The sequence below is a fragment of the Monodelphis domestica genome, chromosome 1 (genome assembly GCF_027887165.1).
Source record: "Monodelphis domestica isolate mMonDom1 chromosome 1, mMonDom1.pri, whole genome shotgun sequence".
Taxonomy (NCBI): Eukaryota; Metazoa; Chordata; class Mammalia; order Didelphimorphia; family Didelphidae; genus Monodelphis; species Monodelphis domestica.
In genome coordinates this window covers 19,006,780-19,031,749 of record NC_077227.1, presented here as the reverse complement: position 1 = coordinate 19,031,749, position 24,970 = coordinate 19,006,780, and positions in this window count along the sequence as shown.

The window sequence follows — 24,970 nt, the reverse complement described above, 5'->3', positions numbered from 1 at the left end:
TAAACTCTAAGTAGGGGCAATAATGAGCCAGAGAGATAATGATCTGAGATTGGACCCAGGTTTTTCTAAGCCCTGAGTTTGGGCTATTGGTCTGAGCATTACATGCATCTATTCTGTATTTACTAATCTTGTTGTTTCACCATGGCTCCATACCAGTTCCTTGAGGGCTGAAACAGTTTTATTATCTATCTTTGTATCCCTGGCATCTAAATGAAGTGTCTAGCACATAATTAATGTTTGTTGAATTGAATTAAATAAACAGAACATATGGTTCAAAGCCAACGTTTTGGTCATCCAGTAAATGCTCAACAAATGACCATTGGATGGAATTGAAAAGAGGGGCTCTTTCTTCATGCAGAGAGCCTGCCTTCCCCTTTGGCTTTATGCCACCTTTATTCATTTCCCTTGAGGATGGTCTGTGTCTGTCCAGGGCTTTCCTCTGGGAACAGAGCCTAGAAGCAAGCTTGACTATGTCCATGATTCAAAGGAGCTGTAGGAACAGGAGCCTAATGGTAGAGTTTTGCATCATTCTTTATTTCCCCTGAGAGTTGCTGTGAGGGTGGTAGTAGAAGTTTTGCCACAAAGCCTTCACGAGACAAATGCCTGAAAATATACCATGGTGACTATCGAGGACCAGGAAGTTCAAGGCAAGAAGCCTCTGCCTCTTTGCACTCTTCTGCACCGTTCTCTGCTCTCTTGCAGAAACATCCACTTTCCACTGATTCTCCTTAACTCTGGTGCTCATAGTGCTCAGTCATCCCCTATCTGCCATATTGCCATGGACCAACAATTGGACCCCTCTCCAGAATCTCTTTAAATGTGCTGTGCAGACTCTCCATTGATCCTAATCCTTCCCAGGCACCCTGACAATGGGGACAGCAGGGAAAGGCCTTTTTTCTTCCTGCACAAATGGTGGCTTCTTTATTCAGAGTCCAGACTTCCAAACACTTGTTCCTTCCATAGGGGAAAAGAGCTTTGGAACAAACATTTGACTGCTAGATGGCGCAAAAGGTACACGTCTGGACAGGGAGTCAGAGAGCCCTGAGGTCAAATTCTGTTTTAGATAATAGTTGTGGGACCCTGAGAAAATTACTTCATGCCTTTGAGTCTCAGTTTCCCGACATGTAAAATAGAGATAAAAAGAACGCCTACCTCACAGGGCTGTTGTGCGGATCAAATAAGAAAACCCGTGGAAGGCATTTTGAAAGCCTTAAGGTACCATGTAAACTCTAGCCATTATCATTAAAATTGTCATTGCTGTTATTATCACATAATTGAGCAGACTTCCAGCCTTGATCTCCAAGTGAACATTTCCCAAATGTCCCCAAGAGGTAACTGGATGTGGTGGCAGTTGGGACAGTAATGGGGTGATAAGAACTCAAACAAAAACAATTCCTATAGTTGGGAAATGGGTCTAGAAAGCTATAAATTAACAGCATTTAGGTCCTATTGTATTTTTGATCTGTTAAACATTTCTGAATTACATTTTAATCTGGTTTGGTCTTCACTTCTTTTTGTTGGTCTTACAGATCAAGGGATCCCTCCCCCCTCTCTCCCCCTCTCCCTCTCTTCCCCTCTCCCCCTCTCCCCCTCTCCCCCTCTCCCTCTTCCCTTCTCTCCCTCTTCCCCTCTCTCCCTTTCCCCTCACCTCTCTCCCTCTCCCCTCAACTCTCTCCCTCTCCCCCTTTCTCCCTCTCTCCCTCTCTCCTTCACCTCTCCCCTTTCTCCCTTTCCCCTTCTCCCTCTCCCTCTCCCCCTTTCTCCCTCTCCCTCTTCCCCTTTCTCCCTCTCCCTCTCCCCTTTTCTCTCTCTTCCTCTCTCCCTCTCCCCATCTTTCCCTCTATCGCCTTTCCCCCTTTCTCCCTCTCCCTCTCTCCTTCCCCTTTTTACCTCTCCCCCTCATTCCTCTCTCCCTCTCTCTCCCCCTCCCACTCTCCCTCTCTCCCTCTTTCCCTCTCCCCCTTTCTACTTTTCTCCCTCTCTCCTTCACCTCTCCCCCTTTCTCCCGCTCCCTCTTTCCCTCCCCCGTTTCCCTTTCTCCCTCTCCCTCTCCCCTTTCTCCCTCTCCTCTTCCTCTCTCCTTCCCCTTTCTCCCTCTCCCTCTCTCTCCGTCTTTTCCTATACTCTCTCTTCTTCTTCCTCTTTCCTATCCCCCTCTCCCCCTCCTTCCCCTCTTTCTATACTCCCTCTTCCTCTTCCCCCTTTTCCTCTCCCCCTCTCTCCTCTCTCTCCCCTCACTCCCTCTACCCCCTCTTCTTCTCTTCCTCTCTGCCTCTTCTCCTCTCCCCCTCTCTCCCTCTCCCCTTCCCTCTCCCTCCCTCCCTCCCTCCCTCCCTCTCTCCCTCTCCCCTTCCCTCTCCCTCCCTCCCTCCCTCCCTCCCTCCATTGCCTAGCCCATAACACTATTTGCCTTGGAACAAGTATTGATTCTAAGATGGAAGGTGAGGGTTTAAAAAAAAAAGAAGAGAAAAGTAGGGATTAATCTCAGCCAGCCTGAGTTAAGAAAGCATCTTTTTAGATGTAGTAATAATCACAAGGACTTGACCTTTCCCCTCCCTCCTGCCACCCAAGGAGGCTCAAGAAAAGGGCAGGGGATCTTCTATGGGGCCTGGCCAGTAACCCTACTGGTCCCAGTGACCTCAGGATTTCTGAGGCAGAGCTTTCTTCCAGAGAGCGGAGGGATATGAACCAGCCCAAGTCCTTGAAACCTCTTCTGGATTCATTGTTCAGTCTGGTCCTGTGGGGAGGAGTCTTCTGGGGTGAAAACGTTGATGTCCACCTCCCTTTGGGTTCCTCTGAATCTCAGCATGCTGCAGTCTGGGGAGGCTGGAAGCTTATGACAGGGTACTGGCCATGATGGAGCCTTGAGTTTGATAGGCTGCAGGAGACACATTAGGTTGCTGCCAGGCCCCCCACCTTCCTCCACCTCCTCACTGCCTATGGGACCCATGGCCCAGGTGGGTGAGTGCTTGCCTGAGCCACACAGACAACAGGCTGGGGGATCAGAGCCTCAGTGGAGGACAAGACAAGGGGTCTCGTCCCTGCCCTAGAGGGGCCTAAAGGCTCTGCCTGGCACCCCCATCATATACTCCTTTAAAAAAAAACTCATACCTGCTGTCTTAGAATGAATTCTAGATATTGGTTCCAAGGCATAAGAGTAGTAAAGGTTAGGCATTGGGGGTGAAGTGACTTTCCCAGGGTCACACGGGGCAGGGGGTGGTGGGGGAGTGTCTGGAGGTTTGAACCCAGGACTTCCCATCTCCAGGTCTGACTCTAACCATTGAGCCAACTAGCAACCTCCCTTTGCCCCTCTTCCTTATCCAGTCTTTATAGCAAAAATACGAACTTATGATATGATGAAAATTATCTTTATCTAGCAAAATCATTTTAAAGAATACCCCTAGCAAGCATGCAAACTATAAGCTAGCAGAGAAACAACCAGACAGGGGCAGGGGGCAATTCCCACTGTTCTAGCCTTCTCTTGGAGCAGACATAATGCAGTCACTTCTTGTCGGAGTCTTTCAATGAGCCAAGAGCCAGGGAAAGGAAAAGCCTGCGGCCACTCGGAGCCGGAGAGTCACTGTCCTGGAAAGTGTCCTCCCTCTGGTGTCTTTCCTGCCACTGCTGTCACTGCCCAGGCCATTCTCTCTCTCAAACTTCCTGTGTGTGTTTCCAGAGAGACTGAAAAACTGCCACTGCATTGGAAAAACTCCAGCCTGCAGTTCTGCTCCTGCGAGGGAGCTGGGATGTGTGGAAGGGAAGGAGCCTTTCCAAGCCCTTACTCTGCCTCACATTGTTCTAAAGGCTTTACAAATATGTTCTTGTTTGATTCTCACAGCAAAACTACAGAGTAAGATGCTCTCATTATCCCTATTTTACGGATGAGATAACTGAGGCAAACAGAGGTGAAGTGACTTGCCCAGGGTCATTTAGTTAATAAGTATCTGAGGCTGGATTTGAACTCAGATCTTTCTGACTCCAGGCTCCTTGTTCTAGTCACTGTGCCATCCGCTGATGGTTTCATCTGTCCTTGGAAGACAAAGCTACAACTTTGTCTGAGGGTCCTCGACTACTTAGATTCTTTCACAAGGCAGCCAGCTTAGGTTTTTCCAGAATGTCTATAATGGGTACCAGATAACCAGAAGGTGATTTTGGGATGGTGGCCATCAGCAGGAGGATGTGGAGGGGTTGGTGAGGAAGGGTTTCCTGTAAGAAGGTGAGAAGGTGATAGTTAAGCTGAGCCTTGAAGGAGACAAGCTTTTGGGAGGCAGAGCTGAGAAAGGAAGGCGTTCTCCTAAACAGAATGCAAGCACCTCGAGGCCATGGATGGGCTCCGTCTTAGCTTCAGATCCTCAACATCTAGCAGCATGCCACCTGCTCTGATAATAATAGGAGCCACCAGTTATTTTATTTGATTATTATTTTATTCGCTGGGAAGAAAAGGACTTTAATGAATCCACAGTTTTAAAGGAACTTTAAAAAATCCCCAGATTCAGGATCTCCGAGCCAAGACATTTTCTGCAGAAAGGAGCATGTAGTCCATTGCAAAAGGGCCCAAGGCCATCACTGTTAAATGCAGCCCTGGACAGTGACTGTTGTTTATGAGGACTCTGGGTCATCGAGAACATGGTAAGTGACCTGCAGACTTGGGTTTTAGGAGGTAGAGGAGGCTACCACGTGCCCTGTAATGATAGCTTACATTTATATAGCACTTACTTTGGGCCAGGCACTGCACTAAGGACTTTATAACCATGATCCTATTTGGTTCTTATAACAATCCTGTAAGGTCTGTTTTCATTACCATTTTACAGATGAGGAAATTGAAGTAAACAGAGGTTAAATGACTTGTCCAAGGTCACACAGCTAATAAGTGTCAGAGGATGGATTTGAGTTTAGGGCTCCTGACTCCAAGCTCCATACTCAATCTATTGTACTATCTAGCTGCTGATGGTATGTATGTATTAATAAATTGATTGTTGATTGAATAAGTTGATTGAAACATGGGTAGCACAAAAATAAACTTCACCCCAGTTTAGTCACAAAATCCTAATTAATGGAGTTGGAATTTAGTAGTTTTCATTTAAAGGGAGTGAGTGAGTAAGCAGCCTCATGTAGAAGGAAGGCAATATAAGCTGGTGGAAAGAATGCTGGATTAGGAATCCAGATCACACTAGACTAGGCAAATGGCCTTGGATGAGTCACTTTGCTTCTCTGAATCTTACTTTCCTCATCTGTAAAATGGAAATAATAATACTTGGCTTTTAGCTGGCTCATTTGATTTTAGTCTCTATCCCCCATAATCCACCTTGCATACTGCTAAAAGATTAATATTCCTGATTATATTAATATTAATCTAATCAAGGTCATCATGAAGACTGCCTGAAACATCCTGGCTCATGTCCTTTTTATATGCTATAGCTGTCAAATGGAACACTAGGAATAAAGACAGATGAGAGCCCTTGAATCTCTTTTCAGCTCTTGTGGAAAGAGGAAATTCAGTCAGTCTATAACTATTTAAAATATAGATATTTATTTTTGTTTTTTAATATAAAATATAATATGTAACATAACAATGTAATACAAATGATTGATTATAAATATAGTGAAGATTGAATTTGGCTCTCCCCTGATTGTAACAATAAAGGTACTTAGTTCTTCCCTGATTGTGAAGATTTAAATTGTAACTCATGTCTATTTTTAGATTTTAATCCCCATAAGTGTAAACACCCTACTTAAAAGTTAAGTATGGAGACCTGCCTATTTTTTAGATTCAATCACAAAAAGTGCAAGCATGGTACTTAAAAGTTAAGTATGAAGATCTACCCATTTAGATGTAATCACCCACTGTGCAAATATCTTATTTAATTATGAAGTGGGAGGTCTGTGACCCATGTTTGTGATAGTGGGTAACCAATCAGAATCGACTAACTGCCTTCTGGGCAGTCCTAGAGCAGAGCATCAGCTGTGATTGGTAGATGTGGAATTAGGGAAAGTGACACAAGAGAAAATGCCTTTAAAAGATGGAGTGCTACACAGAGTTGGGGAATTCTTGGAGTGGAGTCCAACTTGAACTTCCACTTCTGCTGGAGGGCAATTCTTCATGCTTTCAAGTTGAGGCTGGTGAAGAGGGGCAGAAGGATCTGCTGACTAGACTAACCTGGTGGTGAGGGAAAAAGCTGGCTCTTTCCTGAATATTTTTCTGAAGAGACTAGACTCAGGAGAGACTTCCCCAGGTCCTTGGCTTTGCTGAGGCCAGCAAAGGACCAACTCTCCCAAGCCTGGTTTTGAGCCAGGGGCTTGGGAGTAAATGACTTCATGCTCAGACTAGATGTCTTACCTTATCCTTTCTCTGATTTCTTGCTTCACTCTTTCTGCATTTTGTAAATAAATTGTAAATAAAATCTCTTTGGAATTAATTAAATTCCTGGTGACCAAACTCTTAAATAATCAAGTCCAACTCTTTAAAAATTAACCCCTTTTTCTGCTTACAATATGCAATAAATTATACTAAATATGCTTGTCCAAGAGAAACAAATTCTCACATTGGCTATGTTCAAAAGCCTGTGTCTCATTCTTTCCCCACCCCCTTCTCTTCTTTCCTCCCCCTTCCCAAAAAGGCTGGTAATATTATATAGGATGTACACATATTATCATATAATACATATTTCCCTGTTCATCATGCCATGAAAGAAGATACATATTGCTTTCATTAGAGAAAAGTTCCTGGAGAAAATAAAATGAAGATTGCTGTGCAATTCAGCACCTGCATTCAGACGCTGACAGTTCTTTCTATAGTGGTGGATAGCCTTTTTTTTAAATTAGGAGTCCCTTGGAGTTGTTGTCTGCATCCTTGACTTGTTGATAATAGTAAATCATTTAGCGTTGATCCTTGTACATTGTGGTGTTACTGTATACAATTTTTTCCTGGTTCTGCTCACTTAATTTTGCATTACTTCATAAGTCTTACCAGAGTTTTTGTGATCATTTTGTTTGTCATTTCTCTAACTATTTATTAAGCACCTACTATGTGTCAGTCACTGGGGATACAGAGAAAGGCAAAAACAAAAGTAAAACCCAACACAGTCCTTGTCCAGAAGGAACTCACAGTCTAATGAAAGAGACATGATGAAGATAACTGTGTACCTTTGAGAAGTAGGATACTTCTCAGTTAATATTAATATTAATTTAAACCCTTTTTTGATGCCCCCAAACAACCTTTTGATTTAAAAGCCAAAAATCATTTGATTTTGGACCTGAAGGTTGAATGTCCTCAGGCTGAAGCCATGGATGGAATCTTTCCTCCTTTTGTCTATGTTGTTTGTCTTCGGTAAGGACAGACACGCTGGAGATAAGCTCTTTGTTTTATTTTGTAAACATGGTTTCTCTTAGGTCTCAAACCTATGGTATGGATGCCAAAGATGGCACACAGAGCACTCTCTATGAGCACATGCCCTCCCCCCTCCCCCCCAGTTCATGCTAGTGAGGCAGAGGGACTCCAGTGGAGCTACTCCCCTCCCCCCTCTCCACTGTGTCTAATGGTATTTTTTCACATTACTTGCCCCTCTGCCCAGCAGTCCAATGGGAGTGCATAGTGCATGAGATGGGCAGCTCACAGGTGGCAGAGCTGGAGGGGAGTGGAGGTCTGGGCCCCTTTCCTCCCCCTCTCTACATGCACTGAGTATATTCCTCACTTTGCCAGCCCCTCCACTCAGCAACCCAATGGAAGAGCTTTCTACCTCTCCTGTGTAGGGTAAGGTGGGGTGGGGTACACCCAGCACTTGGTGAGGGTGAGGGGCACAGCACAAGGTCTATGGATATGGCACTTCATTTCTGAAAGGTTTGCTATCACTGTCTTAGGTAATGAAGTCAGCTAGCCACAGTGCTGGGAAATAGCTCATCATGTGGGGAAAAGTGCACATGTGCTGTGCAGTCTTTTCAAACACTATTTGGTTGCTTTTTTAAAAAACTGTTATCTTCTTAGAATCAATACTGAGTATTGGTTCCAAGGCAGAAGAATGGGAAAAGCTAAGGCAGTGGGGGTTAAGTGACTTGCCCAGGGTCACACAGGAAATTTCTGAAGCTAGATTTAAACCCAGGACCTTCTGCCTCCAATCCTGGATCTCAATCCACTGAACAACCCATCTAGTTGTCCTCATACATGGTTACTCTTGATATCTGGAAGACCCACCTCTTGTCTTGATTGAGGTCTGAGTCCTCCAATCAGAGAGGTTCAGGAAAGGGACATCAGGAAGAGCATAAATTAATGGAGGGAACAGGAGAGAGTCCATTTTTCCTGAAGCCAGGGACTCAGGAGGTGTGCAGTCTGGCTCAAGGCTGCCTCTGCCTGCTTACAGGGGAGGCAGCTAAACTCTCAGCATATCCTTTTCTCTCTGCTATTTAACAAATAATTATAAAATTAAATTACAGTCTCCAGAGAATTTAAACTGTAACAAGAGTAAATGGGAGATAATCTCAGGGAGAAGGCACTAAAGGTTGGGGAAAGGGAGAAGAAGGGACACAAGCAAAGACTTCCTGCAGGATATGCATAGTGCATAAGATGGGCAGCTCACAGGTGGCAGAGCTGGAGGGGAGTGGAGGTCTGGGCCCCTTTCCTCCCCCTCTCTACATGCACTGAGTATATTCCTCACTTTGCCAGCCCCTCCACCCAGCAGCCCAATGGAAGAGCTTTCTCCCTCTCCTGTGTAGGGTAAGGTGGGGTGGGGTACGCCCAGCACTTGGTGAGGGTGAGGGGCACAGCACAAGGTCTATGGATATGGCACTTCATTTCTGAAAGGTTTGCTATCACTGTCTTAGGTAATGAAGCTGAGTCTTGAAGGATTCAATATATTCCTCTTTGGCAGTTTTAAAAAGACAAAGAAACCAGACCTTGAAACTGACCAGGCACTATCTTGTTTCCTCTGTCCAGCACTTGGAGTCTGGTTCAGGGCAGGAGGTTTATCTGGGAAAACAATCTCTACTGCCGACTCTGGATCAATATCCAGTCTGCCAGGCTAGAGAGAGCTTGGGACCTGGAGGGATGTGCGGAGAAAAGTAGAATTGAGAATTAGAAAAGGAATATGCTTAGGGAGTACCTGGTAAAGGGACAGTGGCTGGCTGCTGTCTCTGGAGTTGTTTTGTGGCAATGTCCTCCCTGGTTAGAGTTTGGAGAATGCTTTGATCTGTTACTCCTCTGTCTTCTCAAGACTACTTTATGACTACTTTTGCCTTTTGCTAAAACAACTGAACAAGTCAGTAAAGAAAAAGCAAAGAATTTCAGAGTTGGAAAGGGCCATAGCAGCCCTCTGTCCCAATCCATATCTGAAAAAGAATTGCAAGTTTAACATAATTGAACTGGTGGCAATTTGGGTTCTGTTTGAAGGTTTCTAAGGAGGGGGAACACATTACCTCCAAAAATAGCCAGCCCATTCATCACTTTGGAGCAGCTCTAAATGATAGGAAGTTTGTTCCTAAAATCATCCTAAATTTGCTCCTTTGTATTCTCTACCCATTACCCCTACTTACTTTTTTCTTCTAAGAACCAAACAAAAAAGTCCAATCCTTTTCCTACATGATGGCCTTGAAGGTGGCTATTATTTCCTCCAATTCAACCCCATCCCAAGTCTTCTTTTCTTTAGGTTATGCATCTCCAGGTTCTTCAATCAGGCACCATATGACATGGATTTATGAAATCTTATCATCCTGGGGAATCTCCTCTTTCCTACTGGATTTCTTAAGCAATGCCACTGAAAATTGGACACAAATTTTTATTTGGAAAATTTTGTTTAGTTAATTAATTTAGAATGTTTTTCCATGGTTTCAAGCTTCATGTTCTTTCCCTCCCCTCCACCCACCCCCTCCCCTAGACAATGCACAATTCCACTGGGTTTTACAGGTGCCATTGATCAAGACCTATTTCCATATTATTGATATTTGCACTAGAGTGATTGTTTAGAGTCTACATTCCCAATCATATCCCCATTGACCCATGTGATCAAGTGGCTGTTTTTCTTCTGTGTTTCTGCTTCCACAGTTCTTTCTCTGGATGTGGATAGCGTTCTTTCTTATAGATATCAGAATTGTTCTGGATCATTTCATTGCTGCGAGTAGAGAAGTCCATTACAGTCAGATGTACCACAGTGTATCGGTCTCTGTGTACAATGTTTTCCTGGTTCTGCTCCTCTCGCTCTGCATCACTTCCTGGAGGTCTTTCCAGTCTCCATGGAATTCCTCCACTTTATTATTCCTTTGAGCACAATAGTATTCCATCACCAACATATACCACAATTTGTTCAGCCATTCCCCAATCGAAGGCATCCCCTCATTTTCCAATTCTTTTTGCTACCACAAAGAGTGCAGCTATGAATATTCTTGATCAAGTCTTTTTCCTTATGATCTCTTTGGGGTACAAACCCAGCAGTGCTATGGCTGGATCAAAGGGCAGGCAGTCTTTTAGCGCCCTTTGGGCGTAGTACCAAATTGCCATCCAGAATGGTTGGATCAATTCACAACTCCACTAGCAGTGCATTAATGGACACAAAATTTCTGAGCTGACTTGATTAGGGTTCCTTATTCCTGGAAGGGAGGCTTTTCTGAATGCAGTCCACAATCACATTCATTTTTGGATTTCCGCTCCATTTCTACTCCATTCCATTGTTGACTCACAATCAATTATTCAATCAATAAACATTTATTAAACACCCACTCTGCTCCAGGCACTGTGCCAAAGGCTGGGGTTGCAAAAAGAAGCAAAAGACAATCCTTGCCCATAAGGAGCTTATGATCTAATGGGGGAGACAGCATGCAAACAAATAAATACAAAACAAGTATTTACAAGATGAATAGGAAATAATTACTATAGAGATGGTGCTGGAATTAAGCCTGCACTGAAATCCCCAGGAGTTTAAAAATGGCTGTCTTATTATCTCTACTGTCACCTCCCGTGTCAATTTGTGAAGATGATTTTTTTGAACCCAAGGCCAGGAATTTCATACATTCCCTCAGTGTTGTTTGATGCCCTTAAGGAAGTTGGATGTTATCTAGACTTTCTTCCATGGGCTCTAGTTCTCACTAATTGTGTTCTCCCAATTGTAGGGGCCTTCCACACCTCAATAAAGTAACATTTTCTTCAAAGATATATAAAGAATAATAATAAACATATAAATATCTTCTCAACTCCTGGAAGAGGTGGGAGATGCATTACTCCTCCTCCCTCACACATCTTAGTCTCTAGAAAGGAGAAGAGGTTCACAGTTTATCTCTGTTCCTAAACAGCACAGTTCTACCAAGTTTTCAGTCCAAGGACTCCCTGCTTGGGCTCAAATCCTGGCATCTTGACTTCTCAGAGTTTCCTTGCTGGGCTGGTAGCAACATCTGGCCTGTAAGCACAGCTTGAATCTCTTACTAATTATATGTAGAAATGAAAAGGACAAAATTCCAACCCTGTTTCTCAGGGTGATGGGTCTTAAAAGAGGGGAGGAGAAGAGGTAGCCATTCTCCTCCCACCTGTTCAGTTCATGGTACCTCTGCTATGGGTGATCAGGACATTCAATATGAATACAAAAAGGGGGGCAACTGGGTAGCTCAGTGGATTGAGAGCCAAGTCTAGAGACAGGAGGTCCTAGGTTAAAATCTGATCTCAGACACTTCTCAGCTATGTGACCCTGGGCAAGTCACTTGACCCCCATTGCCTAGCCCTTACCACTCTTCTGCCTTGGAGCCAATACACAGTATTGACTCCAATATGGAAGGTGAGGGTTTAAATATATGAATACAAAAGCAATGAGGCAGCCCTTGCTGTCTAGGATCTTAGGTTCCAATATTATGAAACAATATGTGTAGGGGAGGGCCACTTTGGTCCAGAACGTTACAAGACAAGTCTCTAGCTTTGTGATATAACACCGCTTCTCTATGACGGTTATTAATTAATAACCCATTATCATCTGCTTTTGAGAAATATTTTTTAGATTTATGAAGAATTCTACTTTTTACATACAGAAGTCATTTTGATAGATTTCTATGCTTATACTGAGCTCATTTTCTCAGATAAATATTTCGTGATCCCCATCAAATACCATCCCCAATTTTTTCTTCAATTGTTTAAATTAGAAATTATCTAAAATTTTAAGGTTAATCCCTTTATTTTCCCTCTCTTGACCACTGACTAGAGGCAGTACTAGCCCCCTCCCAGATTTGAGGTACAGTAGCTCAGTAACAAATCCTTTAAATTTTTCAAATAAAATCTCTCTCTTCTCTCCATCACTAGTTCTGGCCATTATTATGTTAAACTCAGAAACGTGGTTTGTAGAGCAAAGCAACAGGCTTTTTAGCTGGCTCACCTGATTTCAGCCTCTCTCCCCTATAATCCACCTTGCATACTGCTAAAAGATTAATATTCCTTCAATACCACATTCACCAAGTCACTGCCATGCACGAATACCTTGGACTTTTCCCTATTTCAGTGAAATCCATAAAATCGAGCCTCTTCTGGCTAACCTTGAAAACTCTCCATGGTTTTGTCTTTAATATAGTCCTCAGTCCTATGTAAAAATCCTACTCTGACTCCAAATTGTGGTGTGGAGGTGCCTCTAGATTCTCAGAGTCAAGGTAGCAGAGCCAGTACCTGCTCCTTTAACCGTGTTGGAAAGGCTTCGTATATGATCCTTGATGATATCAGACTATATCTTCTTTCCAAAGACCATTCAAGGTAAGTATAGAGGGTTTGCTCATCACTTATTGGCTGACTGCTAGGAGATTAATTTTTTGGCTGTGATAATCCATGACATCACAAAAAAGAATGTAATTAATCTCTCATCCTTGAACTGATCCTACAGTAAAAGAGATGGAAAAAGAGGCAGATGGTCCTAAGGATTACCCAGCCTTTAGAAGGTTAATTTAACTGATGGTACCTTAGATGTGATATCTTTGCTCAAGGACCAATGACTTGACATATGCTTGAAGGAATGGAAATGCTCAGCATATAAAGGGATCCAAGAGAAGGTCCCCACCATAATGGGTAGATCCTTATAGAGGTAGATTTTATAGTAGAACTTGTGGATGGACATGGAAAAAAAATCATATTGGTTTTTTCCTGTTGTGTCTATTTCCCATTAGAATGGCAGTTACTTCAAGGCAGAAACAATGATTTTTGTCTTTGTGTCCCCACCAGCACTTAGAGCCTGGCACTAGAGTCATGCACTTAATATATGCTTTTTGATGAGAAGGATAAGATGAAAAGATATAGTTGGGTGGTGATAGGCACCATTGGAAGGAAGCCTACACCAAATGGATTTCTTGAAATGATCCATACATTTATGTGTCCCAAATAGCATGCAATGTGGTACTAGCACATAACAGAAATTGCATTTAATCCTCCTCAATTCAGTTTAATAATCACCTATTAAGGACCTACTATGTGCTAGACTGTGCTACTCCTCTCATCCAATGTTTCAAGTTTCAGATTGAGAACCATGAAGATCAGAGTGAAGGATGATATGTCCTTAAGAAGTCACTGAGAGTAGGGTGAAGGTACTCTGTGGGGCTTACTGGGTGAGCTGAAGAGATTAAGTTTCTAGTTTTTGTTAGAAACTTGCTACAATAATTCTTCCTGCTTGCTGACTTTCATCTGTACTTACGACCCAATTTCAAATGAGATAAAGTGATTGCCATGAGGAAAAAGCTGAATGAGAGTTCAGGAGGAAGGCTGAAAGGCATTTTATTTAATTAAGAACATTTATTTATATGATTATTTAATGTAGGACTATTGAGAATTAATAATAAATCAGATGACAAGTTATTATTTTTTTCTCCTTCATCTTTTTTTTAAAGTCCCACATCTTACTTGTAAGTTTAATCACATTTAAGAGGCAACTTGTATTATGTACCAAAGTGTAGGAAAACAGCCACATAGAAAGGGCTTATAGGATAATCATTTTAGACCATTATTACAGTAAAGAATTCAGGCTTGGGCCTTTGCATTATTTATAGTATGGATGGGTAGATCTTGGAATGATGGAGCTGAGACAATAGGTTTTGGAGTCTCGTAGAACTCTTCTGTTTTAAAGATTTCAAGAGACATCTTCAGCATCTGGTGGCTAAGAAGCAGTATGTTATGGACCCACCTCAGATGCTCACAGGTACCTCACTACATGGCAATAGTTGGATATGTGGATTGGTGAGGGTTTCCCCATTGCCTGTCGCCTCCACCATCCAACACACACATACACGGGGGAGGGAGGGAGGGAGGGAGGGAGGGAGGGAGAGAGAGAGAGAGAGAGAGAGAGAGAGAGAGAGAGAGAGAGAGAGAGAGAGAGAGAGAGAGAGAGAGAGAGAGAGAGAGAGAGAGAGGGAGAGGGAGAGGGAGAGGGAGAGGGAGAGGGAGAGGGAGAGGGAGAGGGAGAGGGAGAGGGGAGAGGGAGGGACGGAGGGAGAGAGAAAGGGAGAAAGAGAGGGAGAGAGAGAAAGGGAGAAAGAGAGAGAGAGAGGGAGGTAGAGAGAGAGAGAGAGAGAGAGGGAGGGAGAGAGAGAGAGAGAGAGAGAGAGAGAGAGAGAGAGAGAGAGAGAGAGAGAGAGAGAGAGAGGGAGAGGGAGAGGGAGAGGGAGAGGGAGAGGGAGAGGGAGAGGGAGAGGGAGAGGGAGAGGGAGAGGGAGAGGGAGAGGGAGAGGGAGAGGGAGAGGGAGAGGGAGAGGGAGAGGGAGAGGGAGAGGGAGAGGGAGAGGGAGAGGGAGAGGGAGAGGGAGAATTACCAGAGATCAGAACTGAGCCATTCAGATGTGTCCTGTCTCCTAGTGCTTGTCATCCCAGTACCTGGAATATTGATGTGGCTGATTGAAGGGGCCTCAGGAGCCAAGTGCATACATATCTAGATACCAGCATATCCAGGGATGTCTGCCTCTGCCTCCACTTGGAACACACAATTATCCTGGGTGCAATCTCTGCCTCATGCTCAATTCGTCATTAAATTCAAGCTGGAAGAGATCTTGGAGACTGGCTAGTCCAACCCTCATTTTACAGATGGGAAAACTGAGATACAGAGAAGTTAAGATTAATAACTTGTTCATAGTCACAGAGCAATGAACAGCAGAACTGGAGTTTAAGCCTCTCCTCTGATTCCAGAGCTAGTCTTTTGACTGTACATTTTTGCCTCTTCAAATCCTAATGTTTTACTCCCACTTCTCAGTAACTTCTCTGTATTCTTTGTCATTCTTCTTTCTCTCTATGTCTCTCCATCTCTCTCTGTCTCTCTCTGTCTTTCTGTCTCTGTCTATCTTTCTCTGCATATGTCTCTCCCTCCCTCTCTTACTGGGTAGAGTGCTAGACCTGGAATCAGGAAGACCTGAATTCAAATTTAACCTCAGACACTTAATACCTGTGTGATCCTGGGCAAGACACTTAACCTTTCTCTGTTTGCTGCAGTTTCCTCATCTGTAAAATGGAGACAACAATAGCATCCACCTCCCAGAGATTTTTTGAGGATCAAATGAGATAATATTTGTAAAGCACTTAACTGAGTACATGGCTTGTAGTAAGTGCTCTATAAATATTATTATTATTATAATTATATAAAATTAGTTGATTGACCATGAGTCATTTACTAAGAGGATGCCTGACATCTCCTTGACTATGTCACAAATATTTTTCAGTTGTACAAACCTGCTGTTTAGATCAAGTGAGACAGCACTTGAAACAAAGCACTATATCCATTGACAGTTATTTTCTTTGCTATTATTATTAATTATACTGGGAAGGAAGGGTAGATAGTAGATGCTGGGTTGCTATAGTGTGACATCAGTGGCCAGCTCAGAGCTTCCAGTATTGAATTTTTTTGTACAGAAAAAGTAGCCTTAGTGTCAGATCCATTCACAGAGACATCAACAATGAGCTAGCACTGGGCTTGCTCCATTTTTTGCCTCATTAGACTATTCTGCCCAAGCCATCTTAGCGCTAATATCCTCACTAATAGGGACCTTGGCATGTAGTGACATAGAAATAGACCTTATATTAATATCTCTGGTACTCCATTCCCCCACTTCCTCCCCAGTCAAATCCTCCCAAAGGAAAATATACACCCACACCCACAGAGAAGCAAATTTCCCTCTGAAAAGATTTCCTTGTCATTAACATCTGGGGATGATAAATCACAATAATTTGTAGCAGTGTTTGAAATCAAGAGCTATCCATTTACCCCAACTGATCCATAGCGATGTGGCCATTTCTCAGATAGTGGACTATTAATTTAGACTCCTGTCTGACTGGACTAAGAATCACGTCTCCCACATTTAATTTATTGATTAAAGAACTCAATAAACTGAAGTTATAAAATAATCCAATTTTACACGATATGCTTATTTATTCTTAATGATCATAAGCAATAACTCATTATTTTGGGACCAAAGTTGATGAGGCAGATATTCTTCTAATAAGTTTTTACTGATGATTAAAATCTCGTTACAACATTAATGTAGGACTGTTGATTCCATTACTCCTAGGCATAAATGTAAAATTAATTCTGTTAATGATCTCTCGGGGAAAAAAAAAGGACACAGGATCTACAACGAGAGCTACTGATGGTCCATTATTACAATTGTTCTAGTAATTGTTGCATGGAGGCTCATTTGAAAAGATTTTCCCCTGTTCACATGTAACAACATGCACCATTCAAAGACCAAAGGAGGTAGGAATAAAGCTTAGTCAAATGCAAAAACAAAATCCTTTTTTGAGCAAACAGGTTTTCATTCAAAGATATCTCTTTTGGGGATTGACTCAGTTTATCCAGAGCAAACCTGAAAAGGAAGCATATTAGCAAAGACATCCCTGAAGTTAAAATGTAATTGGAACTCCCCCCCACCTAGTGACATTATTTGTACATTTCTATGCTCTGTCCCTGAAATTATCTTACTCAGAAAATTGCTCCTTATTCCTAAATTTTGGATTCTAGAATCAGAGGACTTTTTTTTTAAAATTCAGTTGTAGCTCCAGATACAAACCCAGGAATCAGCAGACCTGGAGGTGAAGCCTATTATTCTAACATTCAGAGGCAGCTTGAAGCATTGGATGGGATTCAGAAGTCTTGCCAAAAATCTCAGCCCTGCTGCCTAGTATTCTGTGTGATTCTGGCACCTCCTCCCTCTGAGAATCAGCTTCCTGGTCTTTAAAATGTTGAAATTGGACTGGATCATGGGATCTCAACCTGTGATGGTTGGGAAAATATTTTGATAACTCCATTTTAATGTAATTATTTTCCTTTGTAATCCTAAGGGTTTTATTTTATGCATTTGAAAACATGATTCTGAGAAGGATTCCTTAGCCTTCACCAGATGCTTGAAGAGATCAAAGATATCTGTATCACCCTAGGCCCAGGATCTTAATGTAACACCCCCTGGCTACTGATAAGGTTGAATAGGTATATATGTTTGGGTAAATCACCTCACTCGTGTAAGTAACATAGTAGGAGCTTTTCCTCATCCAGACCTGGCAGAATTACTACTCAGAAATAAATGATATGTCAGGGACTCTGCTGGGAGGTGATTGAGGGGACCTTCTACAGCTGAGGAGGTCATATGGTATATTTGATCATTTTATGATTGCTGGAAGTATCGGAAAGGCAATGGATCTAGATCCTGATTTAGAGCTTGTAACATCTGTGTTTAAATCCTACCCTGGTCACATCATGCTTCTCTGATTCTGGACAAATCTCTTCACTTGTCAGTAATTTGGGAAACTCTCCAAGAATCTAAGTTGCAGAGAAGAGTTGCTGATCTGCATTGGGAGAAGGAATTTCTTCACTGAGAACCCAATTACTCCCAAGCTACTTATCCAGAATATTTACCATGTCAGCTTCATTTTCTCTTGTATTGTAAATCTTCCTCATCAAGATTCTTTCCCTTTAGAGGACCTATTCCACGAGGCTGCCAATTGCAGCATATGAATGTAGAAATAAAGTACATTTCTTTTTTATAAAGCGATTTAGACAGAACTTTCATCATTTTATATTGAATGAAGACATAACTAAAAAAGTCTCAGAGCATTCAGAAATATTCTCAAGATCTGTTAAGGTTGTTTTGGGGGGCAAGTGTCCAAACTTGTGATTCCATTGGGATAGGGACTTTTCTGTATGTGTAAAACTCATCTCTGGTAATACAGATTGGCAACTCAGTCATTTGCTGTTTTAATTGTCTGGGACAAGAGGGTGGAGATTTGCCTTTGGTCAAAGAGCTAGCATCCTTCAGTCTTGCTTTCCCAATTTCAAGGCTCGCATCTATCATGCTGCCATCTTGCTTCTTTCACAACATTAAGTAACTATCCATTCATCCACCCATCAATCAAACAGACTTTTGGAATCATCGAGCAATGAAGTTGAAAGTCTTCACAGACCTATAGGATACAGAGTTGGAAGGGACCTTAGAGGTCATCCTATTCAAATCCATCATTTTACTGATGAAGAAACTGAGTCTCAGAGAGGAGAAGTAACTTACCCAAGATCACTCAGAATGTAGCAGAGTCAGAATCATCCCAGCTACTTGCTGCCTACTGTTAAAAAGAGTATTTGTGCATCAGTGGTATTTATGAAGTCCTTCCAAGGGACTTTAGGCAATCCCTGGCCTCGCTGCTGCTAAGTGGAATCAAATGAGTTCCCTTCTTTTTAGACTCACGTGTTCCTGCCTGCTGAACTATCCTTAGCCTGACTTGAAAGTTGTCTTTGGTGATGAGGGGCAGAGGATGAGTGTGCAGAAAATACATTTGTTCATATTAGGGACTGAGAATGGCAGAAAGGCAGCATGGGATGGTGTCTAATGGGCTAGCTGTAGAGATGGGGAGACTTGGGTGTGAGTGACCCTGGTTGTGATCCTGCCTAAGCCACTTTGAAACTTCTCAAACACCCAGGCTACTGGGACCACAAGTTACGGAGCAATCATAATGGATACATAGATATTTACATGTACAATATATATACATATATGCACACATGCATACATAAATACATACATGTACACACATACAGAAACATATACACATACACAAACTATAATACACATAAATACACAATGCATACCCACATAAATACATATATACACATACATACTTATCCATATACACATATATGCACATATGATACATATATATGATATACATTTTGCTTTGAAATTTTCAAATTGGTCCTTTTACACCAGCGGTTTCTGGACTTCATTGATGATGGCCATTCTTGCACTCTGGCAGCTCACAGCCCATCTAGCCACTCATTACTTGCTTCACACCATTTTCTCTTTTGAACCTCCCAGGGCTGTGTGAGGTACTGTCATCACATCTATTTTGGTGATTAGGAGACTGAGGCTCACAGAAGTTAAATACCTCATTTGGGGTCCCCCAGTTAAGTCTGTGTTGAGGAAGAATACAAGGCCAAATTTGAGTTTTTGCATTTTTCTCCCATTATAATAAGCTGCCCGTTTGGAGAGCCACATCTTGATTTATCTACTCAAAGCTTTGCTCTTCTTTACTGTGATTTCCCCAAGCGCCATTTTCTTTCATTCTTCATTCAGTTCATCTATCCTTGGTCTTCCCAGGCTGCTTCCTTTTGCCTTCTTTTGTTTTCAGTATTCTCATCAATCCACTGAAACACTGGGATTTTCTGAGCCATCTCCAGGCTTGTCTGCCTCTAGGGAAAACAATGGGACCGTTCAGATGGAAGGTCGTGAGTTCCTCATGCTTGGAAGTGGGGGCCAAGAATGGGCCAAGAAAGAATCTAAAGTTTCCACCTAGTTCTTAAACACACACACACATACACTCAGGCACCCACACCAGTCTGTTAATTATGTATTAAATGAGGATTTCATCTGCACCATGCAGATGCAGCATCAAAGTTCCGAGTGCCAATGGTTTCTCATTAGCATCCGAGTCAGATTTTTATCCTGTATTATCACAGTCAGAGGCTGAAACCAAAGGAGTTTAATAAGCACCTAGCTCCTGATGGTCAGGCCCCTCGCTGCGTCCTTAATTAGAATGTCGTCATTTTATTGATGACAAAGCCAGACCAAGAAAGGACATCCTTTGCTCTTGGCCAATTCTTTCATGTTGGCAAAAGATGGTGTTAAACAATCCTGCTGTCTATGCTTCATGTCGAATCTCTTGTCATCATGGTTCCATACTGTCTACGCTCATAAGTTGACACGAGGTCACCTGGGTCTAGTCTACAACCTTCCTTGATTATCATAATTGACAGTGATGAAGCACTTTAAGATGGGCCAAACCCTTTCAGTGCTAGGCAGATGCTTTGTCTCTCTGAATCATCTGAACAAGTCTCTGTGGTACCAGCATTACTGTTACCATTTTGCAAATGAGGAAAGTGAGACTTAAAGAGGTTTGGTGACTTGCCTGCTTTCACCTAAAATAATGATAGTAATGGCATAAATAGCATCTCATTTGATCTTCAAAATAACCTTGGATGGTAGATGCTATTATCACCCCATTTTATAATTGAGAAAACTGAGACAGTCAGAGATTAAGTAACTTGCCAGGGTCACACAAATAGTGTCTGAGGCTATATTTGAACTCAGACCTTCCCAACTCTATATCTGACATTCTCTGTATTGCACCATCTAGCTGCCTCTAGTCTATTATCTGAGGTGAGGTAAAAATCCAAGGTTTTCTGGACTTTGAGTCTGGTGTCCTATCACTGTGCCATAGTGTGGTATTGTGGGAATAGGAAAAAGAAGAAGAAACACTCCTAGGAACAAATGGCAAGAAAATACAGGAGCTGAGTCCTACTTAAGCCTTTAGAAAAAGAACCCCAGATGGAGAAGGTACCATGAATCTTCTTCAGTCACCTGATGGTCTTGCTTAACTAGCCTTCTTGCCATTTCTCCTTGTCTGTGCCTTTGTATGAGTTATCTCTTACTTGGAATGCATGTCCTTCTTACCTCTGACTATGAGGTTCTGGCTCAACCCCTCAGACTCCCCAGTATTGGGAATCCCAAGTATTTGCTTCAAGTTTCAGAGTAGTCATGGGTATCTCTTACCTCTAATATGAGTTATGACAATTGGGCCTACCTAACTCTCCCCTAATTCCTTGTAGGATCAAGATGTAGGTGTCTTGGATTTGAATCTACAGACTGCTACTCATGGTTGTCCATATTCCCTGCCTGCTCTTCCTCTTGTCTTCCTTATTCACCAGCCCTTTGCATTCTGGGTTCTGACCTCATTACTTACCTGAACTGCTTTCTCCAAAGTTACCAGAGGTCTTTAAATAGCCGAATCTAACAATATTTCCTTAGCCTTCATCCTATTTAACCTCTCTAAGGCATTTGGCACGATTATCTTCTTCTCTTATACTCTACTCTGTGATTTCATACTTCTCTCATGTTTCTCTTGCCTGGCCATTACATTTCTTGCTGGTTTATTATCTATCTCTAACTAGGGTGGGAGTGGTGTCTTAGGCCCTTCTCTTCGATTGGTGTCCTCATCAACACCTTTGGATTTAATTACCATCTCTTTGCAGTACCAGTCTCTCCTCTAAGTTGCTGTCCAGCATCACCAGTTGCTGATTGAACTTTACAAATTGGGTATCTCATAGAAGAAATTCTTATCTTTCCCTCCTTGTTTTCTCCTCGTCTAAACTTCCCAATTTAAGTCAAAGATAGCATCCTTATTCTAGTATCTTAAGACTGTAATCTCTATGTTATCCTTATTTCAGGGGCATGCTGGTGTGCTAGAACCAGCTTATACTGGCTCATGAGAACCAATTGTTCAATTTTCTGTGGTAGCATTTATATTTCAGAAGTTCGAAAAATGCTACAAATTAGGACAAATCCTTATCACGTAGGTTTCTCAAAGAGGGTGGGATTTTATCTGACACTTAAAGGAAGGCAGGGAAGCCAGGCATTAAGCATGGAGGACAGATAGTGAGAGCACATAAAGTGGGAGTATCTAAGTGGCTCAGTGGATTGAGTGCCAGGCCTAGATATGGGAAATCCTGGGTTCAAATCTGGTCTTAGATACTTCCTAGCTCTGGGACCCTGGGTAAGTCACTTAGCCCATTGCCTAGCCCTTACTGCTCTTCTGCGTTGGAATCAATATACAGTATTGATCCTAAGATGAAAGGTAAGGATTTAAAAAAAGAAAGTGCATAAGGGGGGAAGATGGTTTCTTATGTGAAAGAAGCACAGTAACATCACAATCATTTCCAGATATATACCTCCCCTACAAAAATTAAACTCTTTTACCACCAACAAAGTTGGACAGCAAGAGATAGAAAAGGAAATTCCATTTTAAATAACTGCAGACAATATAAAATACCTAGGGAAATATTGACCAAAACAAACCCAGCAGCCATATGTACATAATTACAAAACATTTTTCACATAAATAAATTCAGACCTAAACAACTGGAAAAATGTTAATTGTTAATGGGTAGATTGAAACAATATAATAAAAATGACAACCATACTTAAATTAATTTACCTATTCAGTGCCATACCAATCACACTACCCAGTAGTCCTAGAACTAGGGAAAAAATAATAACACAACTCATTTGGAAGAAGAAAAGGTCAAGAATATCAATGGAATTAATGAAAAAAAAATATAAGATCTAGCTGTATCAGATCTTAAACTAGACTATAAAGAAGTAATCATTAAAAAAATCTTCTACTGGCTGAGAAATAGAGTAATGGATTAATGGAATAGGTTAGGAACAAACACATAGTAGTTAATGATCATGGTAACTTACTGTTCATTAAACTCAAAGATACAAGTTAGTGGAGGAGGAATTCATTATTTGACAAAAACTGCTGGAAAAAACTAGAAGACAATATGATAGAAATTAGGCATAGATCAATATCTCACATCATATATGAGGATAAAGTCAAAATGGATATTTGATCTAGAAATAAAGGGTGATATCATAAACATATTAGGGGAACATTGATGAATGTTACCTGTCAGGTTGTGGATAAGGGAAGACTTTATGACCAAACAAGAGATAGAGAACTCTATAAAACACTACAAAAAACAAAATTGATAATTCTGATTGCATCCAATTAAAAAGTTTTTGTACAAACAAAACCAATGCAACCAAGATTAGAAGGGAAACAACAAACTGGGAAAAAATGTTTGTAGCAAGTGTCTCTGAAAAAGGTCTCATTTCTCAAATATATAGAGAAAGAAATCAAATTTATAAGAATACAAAGCATTCCCTGAATGATAAATGGTCAGAGGATATGAACAGGCAGTTCTCAGATGAAGAAATCATTTATCCCCAATTTGTCTCGGAACTTATACTAAGCAGAAGTAAGAGTTATATATAATATATAAACACACACACACACACACACACACACACACACACACACACACACACATATAAATACAGGAATTTAAATGAGAATTTTTGGGGATTTTTGTGGTAGCCACAAATGACATGCAAAGGCCAGAAGACAACACAGAAAAAGTTTAGAGACTCAGAAATTCATACTTATCCCCAAATTTACAATTAGGTACTGTAAACACCTCCCTCTCACCCAAAGAAAACAAACAAATCTGATCTCTTCCATACAAAGAGAGGGCCAAAAATTTTTATGTGGATTTTCCAAATCACGGGGGCCATACCCTTAAACCCCATGGTATGGAAGGGATACCTGTACTTGCTCACTTAATTTTATTTGGGAACAAGATTGGTTATTACATTTGCTCCTTTTATTTCTTTTTATTTGCATTATTACAGTTATTGTAGATAATGTCTGCCTGTTCTGTTTATTTCCTTCTATATTGAGTATCATTTCAAAGATTAGAAAAAACATGATTTAGGAGGAAGCAGTGAGACAGATTTTTCCTGGTGATGCAATGATATGTATGATGGTTTAGGATTGGGAGGGGGTAAATTGTAATTGTTGTTGTTCAGTCAGTCCATGGGGTTGGATCCTTCATGATCTTATGTATTTGACCAGGGGGGTTTCCTTGGCAAAGATACTGTAATGATTTGACACTTCCTTCTCCAATGTATCCCATTTTAAATGAGGACCCGAGGCACATAGCAATTAAGTGACTTAGCTAGGGTCATGCAGCTAGCAAGTATCTGAAACAGGATTTGAATTCATATCTTCTTGACTTCAGGTCAGGTGCTCTATCCACTCTCTTTTGTATAAACAAAACCAATGCAACCAAGATTAGAAGGGAAACAACAAACTGGGAAAAAAATGGTTGTAGCAAGTGTCTCTGAAAAAGGTCTCATTTCTCAAATATATAGAGAAAGAAATCAAATTTATAAGAAGCTCTATCTACCATTTAGCTGCCCTGAGTTGTAATTATATGATCTTAAAATTATAGAATCATAAAATCTCTGATTTGAGAGAGACCATAGAGGGTGTCTGGTCCAATTCATACTTGAAAGAGAATCCCTTCTACAAAATAGTGGATTTTGACCCAAGATCTCTAGTGAAAATTTTTATTACTCTCCATTGAGAGTTCTACTTTTGAACAGTCTTAACTATTAGGAAGTTTTTCCTTATGTCATATCAACATTTTCTCTTTGCAATTTTTTCCTATTATTTCTTGTTCTGCCCTCTGGGACCATGCACAACATGTTTAATCGACTTTCCATATGACAGCCTTTGAGATTCTTGAAAATATCTGTCATATCCCTCCTGAATCTCCTCTTCAGCCTGAATATTCATGATCTCAACTCTCATTACCATCCTCTTTGCCCTCTTCTGGATGCTTATCATAATATCATATTATATGAGTATAGTTTCACTACTGCCTCAGTGAATGTAATCACAGAAGACTTAGACACTCAATTCAATCAGTTACTCAATCAAAAGAATAAATTGAATGTTGGTCCTTAATCAATTCGAGAGGATCATAGGACTTTGGTCACTGGATGAAAATCAGATATTTCCACAAAGGAAATACCTTGTGATTAGTTGAAAAGATCAAGTCTTACTCCTTGGCTTAGAACAAACATTGAGCTAGTTCAAAGCTGGTCA